At 46.9% G+C, this 10,339-nt stretch overlaps 1 long non-coding RNA gene across 1 annotated transcript; it reads right to left on the reverse strand.

The window, feature by feature from the left end:
• Window positions 1-583: 583 nt before the first annotated feature.
• On the reverse strand, window positions 584-6,690 carry LOC118493054. The gene is made up of 3 exons (XR_004894997.1): window positions 6,607-6,690; window positions 4,447-4,448; window positions 584-595 (listed from the first exon to the last, which is right to left on the reverse strand). It is a non-coding gene; the product is annotated as an uncharacterized LOC118493054 (long non-coding RNA).
• Window positions 6,691-10,339: the final 3,649 nt, after the last annotated feature.

Below are 10,339 nucleotides of genomic sequence, written 5' to 3' on the forward strand. Positions count from 1 at the left end.
TTTCACACTACTAGAAAGAAAACATTTATTTGACTTCACTTTGACTATTTGTGTCTTAAATTTCTCCAATAAACCACATATTTTCAACAGCCCCATGTTGGCAGGTATGGCATAGACAGCAGCTTTTTAAAAAGCATGTTTCTCCGTTGAGCTGAACATATTTAGGTTAACTCTCTCTAAACCTGATTTTAAATGAAGAATAAAAGAACTGTAGGTGAATGTTACTGTGTGGAGGCAGGTTGAAGGACATTACACACACCCTCAGCAGATTTACAGTTTTTTCCAACTGCTTACACACAAAATCTTTTCATGTCACACGATTTTTGAAACCTCTCACTCAAAGTGCAAAACTACACACCAAATCTCCAAAACCATAAGCAATTGCTCAGCATTTCAGTCAGTTTTCAATTGCATAAAACACTTTTTTCAAAACACTACACACAATTCTCTACCTAAAGACAAAAAATCTAACAGGAAGTTACTTGCTTTCCTTTTCCAAACACAACCAATCAAAATGCTACACTTATTTACCAGGGCACACACACGCTCCTCACATGTGCAAACACTAATTGCTTAACTGATCACTAACCAATCACTGCTTTAGTATAGGCCTATAAATAGGTCAAAGGTCAGATTACAGATTATTGGAAGAGGAGTAGGAGGAGGAAGAAGAAGAGGACAAGGGCAAAGAAGAGTAGGAAGGAGAGCCATCTCTGATGAGATCAGGGCAACACTTGTTGATCATGTGATCAACCACGGTTTGACCATGAGAGAGGCTGGACTGAGAGTCCAGACCAACTTGAGTCGATTTACAGTGGCGTCCATAATTCTAACCTTCTGAAATGAGAACAGGTATGCAACTATCTAATAACTATTTCAGCATTACAGTAATGTACTGTAACATACGTATGACTGCATAGTATTGCATAAACATTTGTAACTCTAAGCCATCCATTTACTGCACTGAGGTTGGTTATCATGCTGTACTACATTTGTTTGTAAGATGTTTACAGTTCCTATGCTAAACACATACTGTGTTTGAATTCTCTACAGAGTGGAAAGGCAAAGACATCATGGAGGACGAGGACACTTGTCTACAGATGTACAAGAGACTGCAATTATAAATATGGTTCTGGCCAACAATGCAGTTAGGAATCGAGAGATAAGAGAGCATATCTTGAATAATGACACCATATTTAACAAAATCAATGCTGTGAGCCTGTCAACCATACAACGCATCCTCCAACGGCACCAAGTGACGATGAAACAACTTTACAAGGTGCCATTTGAGAGAAACTCTGACAGTCACGAATCTGCGACATGACTTTGTAGAGGTATGTATGCAACACTACTTCCAGTACTTCAGACATACCATATTTACTGATTTGTATATCCCTTTGCCCGTTACAGAGAGTATTGGAGATGGATGCCAATGTAATTTGCCATGAATTTATTTATGTGGATGAGGTTGGCTTCAACCTCACAAAATCCAGGCGCCGCGGAAGAAATATAATAGGACAGAGGATGCTAACGTTAGCAAACGTCGGCGTAGCGTTAGCTAGCTGTCTAAACTTGTGAAAAGCCGAACAACATCCCCGCCCAAGCTGTGTTTCACTTTCCCTCCAATATTATTATAAACACAATAAGGACACCTGGACTCGGTCGAGACCAAAAGCCATATTTGGTAAGACCAGCGGCCGAGACCGAGACAAGCCCAAGTCCAAATACCAGCGAGTCCGAGACAAGTCCGAGACCATAGAAAAAATGGTCTCGAGTCCAAGACCGGACTTGAGTACTACAGCCCTGATTCACAATGTATTCAACAATAACTCCACTACATACAATGTACATATGATGAGCACAAATATGTAAACAGTCTACACAAGACGGCACAGTAATTGAAAATGTCGTGTGCCAGGAAAAACCTAAATAGCCAATAGACTAAAGAAGACATACATCAACAGGTGTTTTGAACTTTGGTTGAGTAAAGTGGCGAACTTTTAGCAGTCAGTCGACTCACACAGTTGTGTGGACATCCCAGTATCAATACACATATCGGTATTAACCCACGCTTCCTCCTCTTCCTTGTGGTGTTCCTGCGTATTTACTAACCAGCAGCTATCGGGTGTGAAAGCCCTCCTGTAGTGTTCTCTGTCCTGCTGTTGTCTCTGTCATACTGCCTGGCCCTGTACCCATACATCCATGCCCTGTACCGTGGTTAGCTTCTGTTTCGGGGAAAGGGGGCTTTGCTTTCTCGTTTACCTTGTTAAGGTAAGCTAGGTTAGCCTCCTTCTGCACGCTTCTCAAAATGTACTTTGAAATTCGTGGGATTTTTCCCTTTAATAAATTGTCCACATATTTTACCACCTTCCACTGCAGCACTTGCTTTTATCTGACACAGTCATAATCAAATAGTCTCTGCCGCTTTCTTCCAACTTTTGGTACTGCCATGATGCCAGGCGAGGGGCACAGACTATGTTGTGTTCAATTTGACATTGAATGTCGGAATTTCTCCGGGAACCATCACCTTATCGTGGTGGAGAGGTTTGTGTGTCCCTATGAACCTGAGGGCTGTGTTGTCTGGAGCTTTGTGCTCCTGGTAGGGTCTCCCAAGGCAAAGTGGTCTCAGGTGAGGGGCCAGACAAAGAATGGTTCAAAAACCCCATGAAAAAACGAGGTAGAGATGATGTGACCCTGCCCGGAGGAAGCCCCCGTCTGGAGCCAGGCCCAGATGGAGGGCCCGTCAGCGAGCGCCTGGTGGCCGGGTTTGCCACGGAGCCCGGCCGGGCACAGCCCGAAAAAGCTACGTGGCACCTCTCTCTCCAACCCATGGGCCCACCACCTGTGGGAGGAACCGCTGGGGTCGGGTGCGCTGCCACATGGGTGGCAGTGAAGGTCAGGGGCCTCGACGGACCAGACCCGGGCAGCAGACGCTGGCTCTGGGGACGTGGAACGTCACCTCTCTGTGGGGGAAGGAACCGGAACTTGTGCGGGAGGTGGAGCGCTACCAGTTGGATCTGGTGGGGCTTACCTCTACGCACAGTCTCGGTTCTGGAACCATACTCCTGGATAGGGGTTGGACTCTTTTCTTCTCCGGAGTTGCCCAGGGTGTGAGGCGCCGGGCGGGTGTGGGGATACTCACAAGTCCCCGGCTGAGCGCCGCTACGTTGGAGTTTACCCCGGTGGACGAGAGGGTCGCCTCCCTACGCCTGCGGGTTGTGGGGGGGAAAACTCTGACTGTTGTTTGTGCGTATGCACCAAACAAGAGCTCGGAGTATTCGGCCTTCTTGGAGACCTTGAATGGAGTCCTGTATGGGGCTCCAGTAGGGGACTCCATAGTTCTGCTGGGGGACTTCAACGCGCACGTGGGCAATGATGGAGACACATGGAGAGGCGTGATTGGGAGGAACGGCCTCCCTGATCTAAACCAGAGTGGTTGTTTGTTGTTGGACTTCTGTGCTAGTCATGGATTGTCTATAACGAACACCATGTTCGAACATAGGAATGCTCATAAGTGTACTTGGTACCAGAGCACCCTAGGCCAAAGGTCAATGATCGATTTTATAATCGTTTCATCTGATCTGAGGCCGTATGTTTTGGACACTCGGGTGAAGAGAGGGGCAGAGCTGTCAACTGATCACCATCTGGTGGTGAGTTGGGTCAGAGGGTGTCGGAAGACTCTGGACAGACCTGGTAAACCCAAACGGGTAGTGCGGGTGAACTGGGAACGTCTGGAGGAGGCCCCTGTCCAACAGACTTTCAACTCACACCTCCGGCGGAGCTTTTCGTGCATCCCTGTGGAGGCTGGGGGCATTGAACCCGAGTGGACAATGTTCAAAGTTTCCATTGCTGAAGCTGCGGCGGGGAGCTGTGGTCTTAGGGTCTTAGGTGCCTCAAGGGGCGGCAACCCACGAACACCGTGGTGGACACCGGTGGTCAGGGAAGCCGTCCGACTGAAGAAGGAGTCTTTCTGGAATATGTTATCCCAGGGGACTCCGGAGGCAGTTGCAAGGTACCGAAGGGCCCGAAGGGCTGCAGCCTCTGCCGTGAAAGAGGCAAAGCAGCGGGTGTGGGAAAAGTTCGGAGAAGACATGGAGAAGGACTTTCGGTCGGCACCAAGGTGCTTCTGGAAAACCGTTCGCCACCTCAGGATGGGGAAGCGGGGAACCATCCAAGCTGTGTACAGTAAGGATGGGACGCTGCTGACCTCAACTGAGGAGGTAATAGGGCGGTGGAAGGAGCACTTTGAGGAACTCCTAAATCCGACTAATACGCCCTCTATGGTAGAGGCAGAGCTGGAGGATGATGGGGGATTGTCGTCAATTTCCCTGGTGGAAGTTGCTGAGGTAGTTAAACAACTCCACAGTGGCAAAGCCCCAGGGATTGATGAGATCCGTCCAGAAATGCTTAAAGCTCTGGGTGTGGAGGGGTTGTCTTGGTTGACACGCCTCTTCAACATTGCGTGGAAGTCGGGGACGGTGCCTAAGGAGTGGCAGACCGGGGTGGTGGTTCCCCTTTTCAAAAAGGGGGACCAGAGGGTGTGTGCCAATTACAGGGGTATCACACTTCTCAGCCTCCCAGGTAAAGTCTACTCCAAGGTGCTGGAAAGGAGGGTTCGGTCGATAGTCGAACCTCAGGTTGAAGAGGAACAATGCGGATTCCGTCCTGGTCGTGGAACAACGGACCAGATCTTTACTCTCGCAAGGATCCTGGAGGGAGCCTGGGAGTATGCCCAACCGGTCTACATGTGCTTTGTGGATCTGGAGAAGGCGTATGACCGGGTCCCCCGGGAGACACTGTGGGAGGTGCTGCGGGAGTACGGGGTGAGGGGGTCCCTTCTCAGGGCCATCCAATCTCTGTACGACCAAAGCGAGAGCTGTGTCCGGGTTCTCGGCAGTAAGTCGGACTCATTTCAGGTGAGAGTTGGCCTCCGCCAGGGCTGCGCTTTGTCACCAATCCTGTTTGTAGTATTTATGGACAGGATATCGAGGCGTAGTCGGGGTGGAGAGGGGTTGCAGTTTGGTGAGCTGGGGATCTCATCGCTGCTTTTTGCAGATGATGTGGTCCTGATGGCATCGTCGGCCTGTGACCTTCAGCACTCACTGGATCGGTTCGCAGCCGAGTGTGAAGCGGCTGGGATGAGGATCAGCACCTCTAAATCTGAGGCCATGGTTCTCAGCAGGAAACCGATGGAGTGCCTTCTCCAGGTAGGGAATGAGTCTTTACCCCAAGTGAAGGAGTTCAAGTACCTTGGAGTCTTGTTCGCGAGTGAGGGAACAATGGAGCGGGAGATTGGTCGGAGAAGCGCCCCCTGGGCGCCTCCCTAGGGAGGTTTTCCAGGCACGTCCAGCTGGGAGGAGGCCTCGGGGAAGACCCAGGACTAGGTGGAGGGATTATATCTCCAACCTGGCCTGGGAACGCATCGGGATCCCCCAGTCGGAGCTGGTTAATGTGGCTCGGGAAAGGGAAGTTTGGGGTCCCCTGCTGGAGCTGCTACCCCCGCGACCCGTTACCGGATTAGCGGAAGAAGATGGATGGATGGATGTCGGAATTTCTGGGTTCCCAGTCGGAAACTATATATGTCTACGGCATGGACTGTATAAAGTAGGTCTATGGTCGGAAATGTCAACTCTGAAAGATATGTTATTTACTCTATGAAAGACATTGACAAAGACGAAAACTAAGGACATTTATTCTATTATTTTATTTTATTTTAGTTAGTTTTGCAAACAGACATTTCAGTTTTAGTTAGTTATTGTTTTTTGTAATGCCTCGTTTTTATTTTTATTTCAGTTTACGATGATGTTTTTTCTCACCTAGTTAGTTAAGTAGTAGTTAACGATTATAACCTTGACACAGAGACACACACACACACACACACACACACACACACACACAAAGACACACAGACACATAGAGACACCCACACACACACACAGGAACTTGTTACTTCCTGTTTGCAGAGAGGGAACATTATCATTGTAATCACAAACGATTTTAAATCTAAACTCTCAGCAGGTAAACTACAGTCTGGAGGGTTTTTTTAAAGCCAGACACTTAACAGACAGAAACATCCTTCACACTACTAGAAAGAAAACATTTATTTGACTTCACTTTGACTATTTGTGTCTTAAATTTCTCCAATAAACCACGTATTTTCAACAGCCCCATGTTGGCAGGTATGGCATAGACAGCAGCTTTTTAAAAAGCATGTTTCTCCGTTGAGCTGAACATATTTAGGTTAACTCTCTCTAAATCTGATTTTAAATGAAGAATAAAAGAACTGTAGGTGAATGTTACTGTGTGGAGGCAGGTTGAAGCATGTTACACACACCCTCAGCAGATTTAATGTCATCATGCAAACTTTCCAAACTTGGGTCCCTTTTTTTTCTTTTCAGCAATGGTGCACCGTATGATCATTTACATGCCACGTCTGGTCTGAAGCAATCCCACCCATTTTTTCTTCATCCAATCAGAGAGCAAACTGAGAAAGTAGAAAACTCATATTCCTGAGATACTGTCTTCATTTTACCTGCAGCAAGAAGAACAAGATATACAACCATCACATCATCATGGCGTTCCTTACACTTCTTGACAACTTCAGACTTGTACTGCGAATCCTTGTCTGCGGAAGAGAAGTTGTTTTGTTGTTGCTGGAGATGATTAAGATAATTACAAGGAACAACTTAAGTTTTCCTGAAAAAGTTTTAAATTTGCTGAAATGTGTTAAGATTCGTGGAGAAACCCTTTACGACATTCTCAATAAGATGACGTCTGTAGTGTCTGAAAGCGGTCTGTGGCTCTGGAGGAAGTTTCTCTCCGTTTCATACAGAGCGATCAGATGCAGGATCGCCACCGACAGCGTGGAAGAAGAACGAGGAGCGATATCTGATGATGTACGATACTATGAGATCGTGTGAGTGAATGATCATTAACAGACGCTGTTTTTACTTGTACATACTCAGGTGTGTGGGGGATTATTGGGGGAAGGGATAGTTGTAGAAAACTCAGACTAACCCAGACCTAACCCTAACCCTGATTAGAGATTAAAAAAAAAGAAAAGAAAGAAAAGCAGCCAAAGATTTGGTCTCCGGGTGGGCTCTTCCTCACTATCTCCTCTTTCAATTCTTGGTTCACGGATCGAGCTCCAGGTCCAGATCTTCCATCTTCATGTCCTAACAGACGAAGGAAGAGCTATGGCAGCCAGATGACGCCGACACAAGGCCCAGAGGGGTAAAACAGGTCTGTGGCTGGCTGTGGATGACGGGCTCCAACATCAACTATTCATTCATTTCATATTTATTCATTTTAATAAAGAGAACAAAAGAGATCACTGAGTTTTGTGTCTTTGTTTTGTTGTTGGGTTGTTTCCAGTATAAAGTACTTGAAAGCAATACTTAAAGTAAAAGTATGTTACTAGAAACAGACTTTGGTAGAAGTTAAAGTCACCTTTTAGAGCATTACTTGAGTAAAAGTCTTAAAGTGTCTGATATTTACTGAACTTAGGTATCAATATGAATGTTATGATATTAAATGTACTTCATTATTAGAAGTAAAAGTAAAAAAAACTTGAATTAACTTTATCATGGCTTCCTTATAGTGAAGTATAATATTCAGAGTTTCCATACTTTCTTAAACATCAAACTCTGACATATCAATAAAGAGAAAAACAGAAACAGAATTTATATTTTTTTGTTCACTCCAACGTACGAAAACATTTCTTGCAAGTAACGAGTAACGAAGACGCTTTAGGGGAAATGTATCGGAGTAAAAGTTAAAGTTTCAAGAAATATAACTAACAAAGTAGAGAATATGAATATTCTACTTAAGTAAAGTAACAAAGTGTTTGTACTTTGTTACAACACTGGTTGTTTCCTGTATATCTGAGTCTGTGTAAAGGTTTTATCCTTTAGCTCACATTAATCTGATCTTCACTGAAATCAGAGTGAGGACAAAGTCACATTAAGACAAATAGTTTTTGCAATGTTACAAGTTTTCTGAAAAGTTTGTGAAAATGAGAAATGATCTTATTAAATATGCGCTCATTTACATAAATGTCCAGAACAAAAAATGTGAACATTTGGATAAAGCCGAGATCAAATTTCTTGTTTTCATTTTCTCGACATATCAAAAGACATCAAAGGTTTTTACAGAAGGGATTTTAGATATCACTTTTTATCACTCTCCTCTCCGGGAACCATCACCTTATCGTGGTGGAGAGGTTTGTGTGTCCCTATGAACCTGAGGGCTGTGTTGTCTGGAGCTTTGTGCTCCTGGTAAGGTCTCCCATGGCAAAGTGGTCTCAGGTGAGGGGCCAAACAAAGAATGGTTCAAAAACCCTATGAGTGACCGAGGAAGAGATGGAGTGACCCTGCCCGGAGGAAGCCCGGGGCCCCCGTCTGGAGCCAGGCCCAGATGGAGGGCTCGTCAGTGAGCGTCTGGTGGCCGGGTTTGCCACGGAGCCCGGCCGGGCACAGCCTGAAAAAGCTGCGTGGCGTCGATCTCTCCATCCCATGGGCCCACCACCTGTGGGAGGAACCGCTGGGATCGGATGCACTGCCACACGGGTGGCAGTGAAGGTCAGGGGCCTCGACGGACCAGACCCGGGCAGCAGACGCTGGCTCTGGGGACGTGGAACGTCACCTCTCTGTGGTGGAAGGAGCTTGAACTTGTGCGTAGGTGGAGCGCTACCAGTTAGATCTAGTGGGGCTTACCTCTACGCAGAGTCTCGGTTCTGGAACCATACTCCTAGATAGGGATTGGACTCTTATCTTCTCCAGAGTTGCCCAGGGTGTGAGGTGCCGGGCGGGTGTGGGGATACTCACAAGCCCCCAGCTGAGCGCCGCTACGTTGGAGTTTACCCCGGTGGATGAGAGGGTCGCCTCCCTACGCCTGCGGGTTGTGGGGGGGAAAACTCTGACTGTTGTTTGTGCATATGCACCAAACAAGAGTTCGGAGTATTCAGCCTTCTTGGAGACCTTGAGTGGAGTCCTGTATGGGGCTCCAGTGGGGGACTCCATAGTTCTGCTGGGGGACTTCAACGCGCACGTGGGCAATGATGGAGACACATGGAGAGGCGTGATTGGGAGGAACGGCCTCCCTGACCTTTGTTGTTGGACTTCTGTGCTAGTCATGGATTGTCTATAACGAACACCATGTTCGAACATAGGGATGCTCATAAGTGTACTTGGTACCAGAGCACCAGCAAGGTCAATGATCGATTTTATAATCGTTTATCTGATCTGAGGCCGTATGTTTTGGACACTCGGGTGAAGAGAGGGGCAGAGCTGTCAGCCGATCACCATCTGGTGGTGAGTTGGGTCAGGGAGTGGGGGAAGACTCTGGACAGACCTGGTAAGCCCAAACGGGTAGTGCGGGTAAATTGGGAACGTCTGGAGGAGGCCCCTGTCCGACAGACTTTCAACTCACACCTCCGGCGGGGATATGTTATCCCAGAGGACTCCGGAGGCAGTTGCAAGGTACCGAAGGGCCCGAAGGGCTGCAGCCTCTGCCGTGAAAGAGGCAAAGCAGCGGGTGTGAGAGAAGTTCGGAGAAGACATGGAGAAGGACTTTCGGTCGGCACCAAGGTGCTTCTGGAAAACCGTTCGCCACCTCAGGAGGAGGAAGCAGGGAACCATCCAAGCTGTGTACAGTAAGGATGGGACGCTGTTGACCTCAACTGAGGAGGTAATAGGGCGGTGGAAGGAGCACTTTGAGGAACTCCTAAATCTGACTAATACGCCCTCTGTCAATACAGTTCGGTGGGCTGGGGATCTCATCGCTGCTTTTTGCAACAAAAACTAATGAAACATGCAAAACTATAATAACCTTGGACTGTACTAGTGATACTTCGTCCCATAGTTTGAACACCTTGTCCTGATGGTAGTGTGCTAAAATGTCAAAGTCATTATCTCAGCTGGATTCTTGCTTTTCGAAAAAGGTTGTTATGACTGTGATTGTGAATCAGGAATAGCTTGCCACACTATTCTTTAAACTGTACAATGTCCAATAAGCCTTTAGATATTTTTTGCTTCTGACTGAAATGTATTTGTTTCAATTACTCTTTATGATCTGATGATATGACAAGATATATCTGGTCTAGGTTCTTCTCTAACATCAGTTTTAAACATTTGGACCCTACATTGGACAACACAACTGCATTAATGTTCCCTCTATGGTAGAGGCAGAGCTGGAGGATGATGGGGGATTGTCGTCAATTTCCTTGGTGGAAGTTGCTGAGGTAGTTAAACAACTCCACAGTGGCAAAGCCCCAGGGATTGATGAGATCCGTCCAGAAATGCTTAAAGCTCTGGGTGTGGAGGGGTTGTCTTGGTTGACA

The sequence above is a fragment of the Sander lucioperca genome, chromosome 14 (assembly GCF_008315115.2).
Source record: "Sander lucioperca isolate FBNREF2018 chromosome 14, SLUC_FBN_1.2, whole genome shotgun sequence".
Lineage (NCBI taxonomy): Eukaryota > Metazoa > Chordata > Actinopteri > Perciformes > Percidae > Sander > Sander lucioperca.